General features: G+C 33.7%; 1 protein-coding gene across 2 annotated transcripts in view; it reads left to right on the forward strand.

The window, feature by feature from the left end:
• LOC108546346 (fibroblast growth factor receptor homolog 1) overlaps window positions 1-9582 on the forward strand; it is a 132026-nt gene that overhangs the window by 41240 nt on the left and 81204 nt on the right. The window contains exon 1 of one of the 2 annotated variants that reach the window (XM_017898380.1): window positions 2794-2838. The exons of the other annotated variant lie outside the window; for it this stretch is intronic. The gene's annotated coding sequence lies outside the window, so the exon portion shown is untranslated. Of the gene's footprint in view, window positions 1-2793; window positions 2839-9582 lie in introns of those variants that run through there. 2 annotated transcript variants of the gene reach the window in all.

Here is a 9582-nt window from a genome sequence, read left to right on the forward strand (position 1 = left end):
TTTTTAAAAAGAGTGTGGAATGGAGTTATTGTTTCAGTATTGGTTTAGCATAAGTAGGTTGGTTATTAGAGCAAACTTAGGAATATTGGATTTGTTTGAATTGGATCATTCTTATCTTGTGTCGAAGATGGTTGGAACTAGTTTAAAGAAGTATGGACTGGAGTTTTTCTAGCAGCATTGATTTAGCTAAATTGTCTATTAAAGTAAATTTAGGAATATTGGGTTTGTTTGTATTATTTGAATAGATTGGATCATCTTTGTCATGTATAGAAGATGGTTGGGTCTAGTTTGAGGAAGTATGAAATAGAATGATTGTTTTAATACTGACCTAGGTAAACTGGTCTTTGTAGGAAACCTGGGAATGTTAGGTTTGTTTCAAATGGATCATTTTTCTATTACGTCGAAGATGGTTGGAACTAGTTTGAAGAAATGTAGAATGCAGTAGCTACTTAGATACTAGTTTAGGTAGACTGATTACGTGAGAAATTTAGGAATCTTATCATACTTAAGTCATCTGAGTAGGTTTCACCGCTTTTGTCATGTGTTGCAGATAATTGGATCCGGTTTGAAGAAGTGTGAAATAAACGAAACTAGTATTTAATTAGCATTTAAACAGTAAATTCAGTTATGTTAAACTTCTTGACTCTTCTGATTAGATTAAATCATTTTTATCTCATGTTGCATATAGTTGAGTCCAGTTTGAACATACATAGAACATAGCAGTTACCACGGTAACAGATTAAATAGACAGATTATTCCAGGAAATTTAAGAATATTGAATTTGCTTAAAGTATCTTATCAAATTAGGTCATTTTTGGCTCACGTTGGACGTGGTTGCACGAGGTTTGAATAAGTGTGAAATAAAATAATCACTCCAGTACTGTCTCAGGTACATCTATTATTGGAATAACACTGCATACGTTAAATTCCTTTAACTTATCTAACCAGATTAGGTCATTTTCCTCTCACATGAAGAAGGTTGAACCGTGTTTGACGAAGCCTAAAGAATAACACTCTTCATTCCATTACTCCTTATAGAAGAACTAGTGTCAGAACACTTGTGTGAGGAAAATATTTTCATACTTATTCCCATTATTAAATTATGATCCACCAGATGAACCAACATTAATACTACCAAATCGAAGTATCTGATCTTACAATTAGACACTTTACCTTCCCACTCACTGCAAATCCTCAGCTTCTGACAGTCTCATCAAACTGGCTACTGACTTTCGTCCAAATGGGAAGGAACATTACACGAACATTGCATTTTAATTACAGTCATCGCACATACTATATTTAGCTGCCGGACGGTAGTCCTGCTGTGAAGAATTTTTGCGATTTATATATCCTACACGTGGAATGTTCAATTAGCGTCACGGTATGTATATGACGTTAGGTGAAGGATGTGACGAGTACGTGACGCACAATGGCGAATGAATTACTCCACCAGGAAGCGTTTCGCGTGCCTTTAAAGGAAACTTCGAGGTAATCGTTTACAGCACTGCTAAGTTAGGCATAGATCGTTTTGAATATTACGATATCGCTCACGGCGAATTATTAATTATGCGTTTTCCGTGGTTAAGAGCCTCGACACTTTCACATTCGCGCGTGAAATATCTTTGGTGCTCGATTCGCCATCCGCGAGTGCTTAAGGCAAAATCACTCTGCACTTCGTCGCACATTTCTAGCCAAGTGTACCGTTTTCAATGCACGCTGAACTTTCCATTCAAGCCACTGACGTTTCCGGCGTATGCAAAAGACGCGAAAGCAAAACAAGTGTGTGCACAGTCGGTGGTACACATCTTACGAGCCGAAAGCAGCCTGTCATGGAACGTGTTAAATTTCACTTCGAGTGCTTGCGAAGCCTTCATCCCTCTAATGGCTGTACCCAAGGTTGTGTAATTAGTTTATTTGGGAAATCGATTTTTAGCTGGATCGCGGCAAGTGGACTTTGATCTCGAGAGGGTACTGGGTGCAGCCATAAGGTGATACGAGGTTTTTGGAAATAGTCCAGTCGAATTTGTTAGGAAATTTTCCGGGTAATTCGCTGGGAATTTTTTCAGAGATTTTTAGTGAGATATTATGGATAATTTTCCGAGGAATTTTCTTATCGATGTCCTGGGAAATTTTATTATCAATTTTTTGTGGAATTCTGTGATTATCTTCTGTGAAGTTTTCCTATCGATTCTCTGAAATTTTTCTGGTAATTTAGCAAGAAATTTTGTAGAGTTTTCTATGAAATTTTCTTAGTAATTTTCTATGAAATATTCTATATAATTTTCTACGAAATTTTGCAGATAATTTTCTGTGAAATTTTCGTAGCAATTCTTTATGAAATATTCCAAATAATTTTCTGCGAAATTTTCTAGACAATTTTCTATGAAATTTCTCAGATAATTTACCATGCAATGCTCTAGATATTTTTCTGTGAAATTTTCGTATGAATTTCCTATGAAATTTTCCTTCCAATTTTCTATGAAATATTTCAGATAATTTTCTGTGAAATTTTCCAGACAATTTTGTATTCAATTTTCCAGATAATTTACTATGAAGTGTTCTAGATATTTTTCTATGAAATTTTCCTAGCAATTTTCTGTGAAATATTCCAAATAATTTTCTGTCAAATAATCCACAAATTACTTTAATAAAATATGGAAAACTAATTAAAGAGGCTACTTATATTTAACCTTGCAAGTATATACGTCTAAAAGAACCTATACCTCGCGTTGTGCTTAGGTGGCGCCACTGAAGGTATCTCTATTCTCCATTGTCTTTTCTCTTTGAAATCTTGGCACGCGTTGGTCTTTCGGTGCTACGAAGAAACGTGACATTACAGTAAGTAACATCATACATATAAGCCAACCCCTCTGAACAATATTAACAGAATAGTGGAAGTAACCTAGGTGTATTTATGCATGTTCCGATGGCGCCACCATTCATCACTCTCTTTCTCTCACAAACCATGACACTTCGGGCCAACAACCAAATTCCATTTGCCATTTTTATGCTGTTTTAAATTTTCAATATAAAATTCGTTTTAAATATAAATTATTTAAATATATTAATCTTCGCTCTCGACTATTTTTTGGCTATAGAAGGGTACAAGTTGACAAATTTTCTGCTATAAAACTGTTGATATTTTCTGAGCAGTAAATAAGAAATCGTATAATAATTAGCACGTAGAATTATTTTATTTCGATACCTCGCACACTGTTACGTTATTTTAAATTTGATATATTAATTAAAATCGAGCTTCGAAATTTTATCAAATGGCGACTAAAAGGCGCCTCTCGAGTGCAAAGTGTTAATTAACAAGAAATTAATTATCAACGAAGATAAATTGTTAAAATTAATAATAATTATAGTTTACCTATAATTACTGCGTCTTCCTTCATGTTGTTATAAAAATAACGAAGAATTAAAGAAGGATATTTTTTAAAATCTGTAGTAAACTATGCCATATTGTATGCCATATTATTATATTATTATATTATGCCATTATGTCCAAATATATTCACAAATAAACTTAATATTCCTCTTATACAGCTTATTGATTTTAATATTGGCTTTATTGATAAATTTTATCAATGAGATAGACAAGGATAGAAATTCAAGGGACATTCGATCAGCTCCATCTATAATTTTGGACCAGAAGCTCAGGAAAGTAACAGGAACATAGAATGAGCAAGGAGGTCGTCTGAACTTTATGACAAGGACAGCAAGCAATTAGAGAAGGACAGATGCTTTGACAGTAGAAAATTAACAAATTACTCGATTTCTGCGATTACTTTATGAACTTTTATAATTGCATTGCAAAGCTGTATCTTTGAGCAACATTCTTATGCAATTTTTGCATATAATTTGACGTTAAATAATTTGTTATTATTAATTACTTGGCGTCCGGGATTTGATAGCAACGATCGAGACGTATGTTTATTAAAATAATTAATTATGAACGAAACTAGAAGTAAAATAGGAACAAAAATTATATGAGAATATTCCTAAATTGTTTTTATAACGTGTACATGTAATTCATAAATTAATTGTACGGGAAACAGTAATTAATGAAAAGGTGGGGAATAATTATTCGTAATTAATTAATTAGGAAGAAATTAATATCCAAAGTTATATTAGAAAGTTAGTAAAGGACGTGCCTTTACGATGCAATTATAAAAGTTCATAAATTAATCGCGAATATTAAGTAATTTGTTAATTTTCCAATGAAAATTCAAATTTTATCGGTCAGCGCCATCTGTGATTTTGAACGCGAAGCTTGTGTTACAGTTCCTCATATAAAATTCTAGAAATGTCGTTCAGCGCCATCTATGATTTTGGACCGAAAGCTTGAGTTACGGTCCAAAATCATAGATGGCGCTGACCGGCATTTCTAGAATTTTATATTACTAATTGTAGCAAATGCTTTCAGTCAAAAGTCATAGATGGCGCTGACTGACAATTCTAGAATTTTATATCAGGAATACATAACATGTGAAGAGGTCGCTCGCCGACTGATTCCATGAAATGACGTCATTTCCAAGAATTCTTAGAACAATATCCCTGACGTCTCAATCAAAAATTTTTGGCCAATTTCGCGACTTTGTATCAGGATAACATAACATGACAGGAGGTCGCTCGACGACCGATTCTAAGAAATGACGTCATTTCCAAGAATTGAAAGGACAATACATTTGCGGCCTTGACGAAAAATTTTTGGCCAATTTCGCGACTTTGTACCAGGATAACATAACATGAAAGGAGGTCGTTCACCGACTGATTCCAAGAAATGACGTCATTTCCAAGAATTCTTACCACAATATTCTTGCGGTCTCAACGAAAAATTTTTGGCCAATTTCGCGACTTTGTATCAGGATAACATAACATGACAAGAGGTCGCTCGCCGACCGATTCTAAGAAATGACGTCATTTCCAAGAATTGAAAGGACAATACATTTGCGGCCTTGACGAAAAATTTTTGGCCAATTTCGCGACTTTGTATCAGGATAACATAACATGACAGGAGGTCGCTCGACGACCGATTCTAAGAAATGACGTCATTTCCAAGAATGATTTTAGACAATTCTTTTGATGTTTCTGCATAAAATTTTCTGTCGCTTTTGCGATTTTATATTAGGTATATATAACATGATAGGAGGCCGATCGTCGGCTAAATTACAAGAAATTACGTCATGTTTTAAGAATTCTAGAGAACTAATTTTTGTAATCTTTACATGAATATTACACGAAATACATAGTCTTCTCATTGTTAGAAATTTTTACTATTATACTTACCTTACTTACCTTAATTCCTCTTAATTCGTCTTAATTTGCATATTTCTTCAACAGATATTACCCACTCTTATTTTTCAAAGTTCCAAAAGGAACTTTGAAAATTTACAAGAGATAGGACATATCTTAAACTTATTACTAAATCATTGCTGACTTATAGATAATCTATAATTAAGTTAAAATTAACTAATGACTAACTTGTCATTAATTTATAACTAATTAACGACTAACTTATAATTAACTTATAACTAATTAATGACTCATTTATAGTTAACTTATAACTAAATAATGACTAACTTATAACTAACTTACAACTAGCTTATAACTAATATTTCAACTTTGGTGCGTAGCTCTTAGCTTGGTATCGAAAAACGATACCAATTACCAGGTCTCACCACGAGGAGGTGGCTACGCATCGAGACCCGACATGCGCCCTAGTGGCGCAGCCTGCTGGCGCCATCTGTATCAAAGGCAACCTAACCTAACTTGGAGCGAATTAAGTTAAAATGACTCTACTGACACTTTATTATATTTCGTGTCTTACAAAAGGGGTTTCGGTTCGGTATACTGAAACTCTACTGTCGCAACGCTAAGATATTTTCAAGTTCCCATAAAAATAGGGAATGAAATATCAAACACGCGAGCTAATAGAAAATCGCGACGCGCCCGAACGAGTTCGCGATTATTCGAAAGACCGACTAGCCTAGGCGATGTACTCCCGTGTACAGAGATAACTTCATACCTCGGCACCCTCCCGATCGGGCCTAGCTCAATTCCAGTCACTGTCGCACTCGCCAAGACTTACACGTGGACCAAGGATAGTCCCTGAACCAATGAAACTTCTAGTGTCAACGCGAGGGCCCTGCTGGGCGGTTGCCGGCCAAGACAGACACTTCGCATCCCAGCCACACGGGGTAGAACTTAATCATCCCTGTGGTCTAACCGTAGATGGTACTAGTCCGTCAGCCAGCATGTGCCCGAGCCCCAGTCGCGTACGACTTAGGCAGCGGACCGCCCCGTCGAGGTCAGAAGACGCACTGATCCGAGGGGGTCACCCTGGAACCCGATGCATGACGAGATTGACAGTGACTGGAAATGAGTGTCGGAGACGAGTCGTGAGGATGACTTACGAAGCATGTACTTATCGAGTACACGAGAGCACGTCGCGTAGGCTAGTCGGTACTTACGAACGATCGCGATTATCGCGAGAACAATTATGTTCTATTTGCTAAACGAGGGGGATAAGAAAATGATAGAGAATTTATAAATTTCGCTCCAAGTTAGGTAGCTTACCTTTGTACAGATAGCGCGCACATGATACTTAGTCTATGGATCTATCTTATGATTACTTAAAAGTAAACGCACGCATCGTTCATTGATGTGTCGCAAACAGAATCTTGAGAAACCTAAAAGCTAAAACAGAATATATTATTGTTAATATGTAGCTGAAAGGAAAGGGATTAGTACGAGGAAACCATCAAGGTTAATAACCAAATGGAACGAGCAAGCCAACGACGAGACCTGAGCAACATAACTACGAGACAGAAACATTCCAACGGTGAGATATAAACATACCAACGAGGAAGCGCTCGAGTATTATACGAAATACTCGAACGCTCTAACGAAAACAAATCGAACGGAAGTCGTAAAATTTGTGAAAGGAAAGATTTAGCCAACGATGAGACATAAGTAAACCAACGACGAAGCATTCGAATATTGTACGAAATACTCGAATGCTGAAACAAAGAGACAAATAGAATGAAAGAAATAAAATCTGGAAGAAGAAAAATAATTAGAACCTGAAAGAAGAAATTATTGTTAAATTATTTAAGAGAGTGGACAATGGCCACTGAATAGCCATTGGTCTAGCCAACGATGATATACAAATAAACCAACGACGAAGCATTCGAATATTGTACGAAATACTCGAATGCTGAAACAAAGTCAAATAAAATGAGAGAAATAAAATCTGGAAGAAGAAAGATAATTAAAACCTGAAACAAAAAATAATTAGTACCTGAAAGAAGAAGTTATTGTTAAATTATTTAAGAGAGTGGACAATGGCCATTGAATAGCCATTGGCCTAGCCAACGATGATATGCAAATAAACCAACGACGAAGCATTCGCATATTGTACAAAACACTTGAATGCATAAACAATGAAATCTAGAATAAAAGAAATAGAATCTGAAAAAAAGAAAGATAATTAAAACCTGAAACAAAAAGAAAGAATATTAACGCGAACCTTCCGAAGTCGAACCGACAACTGGCTCGAGCCTTCACGCGGACCCCTTTATATAGCGGCGGCCGACCGAAGATCGGCGAAAATTTCCGAACTTTACCGATTCCTTTAAAAGTTACTTTTTCGCTGTAATAACTAACAATTTATTAACTTTTTTGACTTTTATCGTTAATATATGTTGCAAACTATTTTTTATCAGAGATTTTAATTTGTTATTGACAATAAATTTATTAATTTATTAACTTCTTGTAAGTTCCGAATATATTCTAACACAAATACGTCATTTGTTTAAGTAGTAGGCAATAATTTATTAATTTTTTCACTTTTATTATAAATATACGTTGCGAGCAATTTGTTACTAACAATATTAATTTGTTATAAACAATCAGTGTAATAGTTTATAAACTTTTTGCAAATTATAGTTACATTTTGACATAAATTCCTTCCAAGTTCAAGTAATAGCCAGTTATTCCTTAATGTTTTCACTTTTATTATAAATTTACGTTGTGAACAATCTATTATTAACATTAATAATTTGTTACTAAGGATAAGTATTATAATTTACGTATAATAGTATATGTGTAATTATAACTCAAAATGATCGAATTGATGCTGATAAGACTATTAGTTTTTCATTAATTACAATCTTTTATGCAATTAATTTACAAATTATATGCACACATTATAAAAAGTATATCCTTATGAACATTCTCATATCATTTTTGTTCTTATTTATCAAATCACGTACGTCATCAAGTAAGTAATAATAACAAACTAATTAGCGTCAAATTAAGTGCAAAAATTGTATAAGAATGTTGCGCAAAGAGCCAGCTATGCGATACAGTTATAAAAGTTCATAGATTAATTGCAGAGATTGCATAATTTATTAATTTCCCAATTATTCCCCAATAATTCCCAATCGCTGATACGGTCTTCTTTCCTTTCTTTATTTGGAGGTCCAGGAGGTTCAACAGTTGGTTATGAGTTTAATTTTTGATCAGTTAAATGATCATGAGCTGATTTGCTCTTACCACTAGACTTTTTATTTAATATCGCAGATTCTTCTTCATCTTCCTTTGCTTTTTTGCCAAATGATAAAAGATTCAAATTTCTGTAACAAAATTTTTCATTACAAAGAATAATACTATCATGGATAAATGCTACAAACATATATGATTTTTACTTTACTCCTCCTGTTTTAGTTTTTGAACTGTCCTTTACTTCTTCACTTTCCTGTACTATTATTCTTGGTATAATATCAGAAAATGGATTGTTCAATAATTCAGCTTTTATCATTTTTGGAGCATAAAGTGGCCTATCATTCTACAAAAAAAAGGGGGAATATTATATTTATATCAATTCTTGATATATTTTCTTACAAACATTAAATTTACCTCATCTACAAGTGCTCCTTTAAGTTTAAGCATGTTATATATAGTTTCTTCAGTAACCTTACCAAAGATTGTATGTTTATTCTGCAATTCTGATGTAAAACCAGGAGTAAAGTAGAATTGGGAATCATTATCATCTTTGCCACAGCAATTGAACCTCGTCGACAAAAAAGTAATCTTGTATGAAATTCGTCCTAAAACACAAATATCTAATAATTATTATTGAAGAAAAAAAGAATTCATTTCATTTTTAAATATAGTCTCACTTTAAATGGTTCTCCATATATTTTACCACCTTCTCCTGTACCTGTTGAATCACCACCTTGTGCTATGAATCCTTTGATAATTCTATGAGAGATAGTGTCACCCTAATAACCTTCCATACATAATGGTATGAAATTTCTACATGCCTTTGGAGTTTCTTTTGCCCATAATTCTAACTCAACATCACCAACAGTTGTTTTCATTACAACCTAGTTATAACAAATATATTAGTTTGATTAATGTAAAATGCTTTTAAAATCAAATTTATTAAAATTTATTATTTGTTATTGTAATTCAAAAAATTATTTAATATATTAATGTATCGTAATTTAGAAAGTAAATATTGTATATCGGTTAAATTTTTAAAGACAGATATACAATCCATTGAAATATTAT

The sequence above is a fragment of the Eufriesea mexicana genome, unplaced genomic scaffold, assembly GCF_001483705.2.
Source record: "Eufriesea mexicana isolate 0111107269 unplaced genomic scaffold, ASM148370v2 scaffold657, whole genome shotgun sequence".
NCBI lineage: Eukaryota > Metazoa > Arthropoda > Insecta > Hymenoptera > Apidae > Eufriesea > Eufriesea mexicana.